This window comes from Cynoglossus semilaevis, chromosome 12, assembly GCF_000523025.1.
Source record: "Cynoglossus semilaevis isolate Cse_v1.0 chromosome 12, Cse_v1.0, whole genome shotgun sequence".
In the NCBI taxonomy this organism is placed as follows: Eukaryota; Metazoa; Chordata; class Actinopteri; order Pleuronectiformes; family Cynoglossidae; genus Cynoglossus; species Cynoglossus semilaevis.
Window position 1 is genome coordinate 5431275 of NC_024318.1, and position 1756 is coordinate 5433030.

The 1756-nt window shown below is 37.2% G+C and overlaps 1 protein-coding gene across 1 annotated transcript in view; it reads right to left on the bottom strand.

Annotated features, from left to right (window-relative positions):
* cep170aa (centrosomal protein 170Aa) overlaps positions 1 to 1756 on the bottom strand; it is an 18939-nt gene that overhangs the window by 16076 nt on the left and 1107 nt on the right. The gene's annotated exons all lie outside the window — the stretch shown is intronic.

The window sequence follows — 1756 nt, forward strand, 5'->3', positions numbered from 1 at the left end:
AACAAACAAACAAACAAACAAACAAACCGCCGCTGTGGCTTTAAGTCTGAGGAAAGTTTGTTTTTAACACGACTCTCTGACACTCACTTCCTAAACTTCCTACTTTACACAATGGACATGGGAACAGTGGCAGCCCTGACTGAAACACTGCTGTGATTTAGACGCTGCCTCTGACTGTTACTGTTACTGTTACTGTTCATCAGTTTGTTTTAAGAATTCTCACAGTTTTTGTGTTCTTAAAATGCAAAACATTAAAAGAAAAAACACGTTTATCTCTCTGTAGTTTCCCCACCAACTAGTGATGGTTTGTCTTTGTCAAGTTCAGACGTCGATCAAACATCATGTGTTCATCATGTGATCAACGACATTAACAGTTTTTTTTTTGCATGCAACATCAAATGAGAGTTGACTGTCTCCGTGTCATTCATTCATTCATGAATGCAACTATGAAACCTGCTATAAAACCAGTGTCAGCTGCTCGGAACACACACACACTCACTCTAAAAACACACTTCCTGTCCAGTCACCAGATTCAGTCTGACACACATACAGTATGCAGCAGACATGGAGGAGGAGGAGGAGGAAGAGGAAGAAAGGAAAAGAAAAGAGAGATACTGGGAGAGGTCGCAGAAAAGACTGGACTCCGTGTTATTCTCTGCACATTCAATGGCCCACAGCCAAACAAATTTGAATTCTTACAGCAGAGGGAGGTGAAGAAGGAGGAGGAGGAGGAGGAGGAGGAGTTCTGCTGCAAGACTCACGGCTGCGGAGTATGAAATATCATGAAGAGAAAAAAGTTTTCAGCTCTGCCATCAGTGACATCACTCTTCCTCCGACCGTCTTCAATGCAAAAATCAAATGGAAATAGACTGAACGAGCAGATATGATCAGACTGCTGCTGCTGCTGCTGCTGCTGCTGCTGCTGCTGCTGCTCAGGCTCTGAATAGAAGCCTCTGTTTGCGGCTTTTTGAGCCACTCACTCATTCACTCATTTGTCGTTCAGCTACTTCAGCTAAAGGTCTTTATCTAAATGTTGCAGCAACTCAGAACAGAAGTGAGATGTAAATGTTCTGTGAAATGGAGGAGACGTTTACAGAGCAACAACAACAACATTGTCATCTTCTCATGAATGCATGATTATTAGTAACACATTAGTAACACGTCTCACTCCACGTGTTTTGCTAAACTAAGACTCAGTGTTACATTAGACATTAGTTGAATCCATCTTTAACATCTCCAAACATTAGCAGCAGGTTTTGTATTTTTGCAACATCTTGTTTTGGGAAAATACGTTTTTTTTATAATGTTTTTTACATATTTTTTATTTATGTTGTAAAACTACAACAGTTGTGTGACATGTTTGTAGAGATTTAGTTTTAAAAACGCACCAACGGAAAGTACTTTATCAGGCCTCAATTTCAATATTATATCAGCTCATCAGCATCACATCGTCAAAAACTCGATTGTGATTATTATACCTCAAAGTTGTGACATTTTCCATTCTTAAATATGACAACTTTTTTCTTGTAATGTTTTGAATTTATTCTCCTTATCTTGTGATATTCTTTTTTATATTAATAATAGTAACAACTTTTTTTGTAATGTTGATATTCTTTTTTATATTAATAATAGTATAACTCACAAATATTCCAACTTTTTTTCTCGTAAATTTACATCTGTGTTTTTCTTAATCTAAATGAGGCCCTAATCATTGTAAACGTCTCATATCAGGTTTAATGATTTATTTTTTAAATTT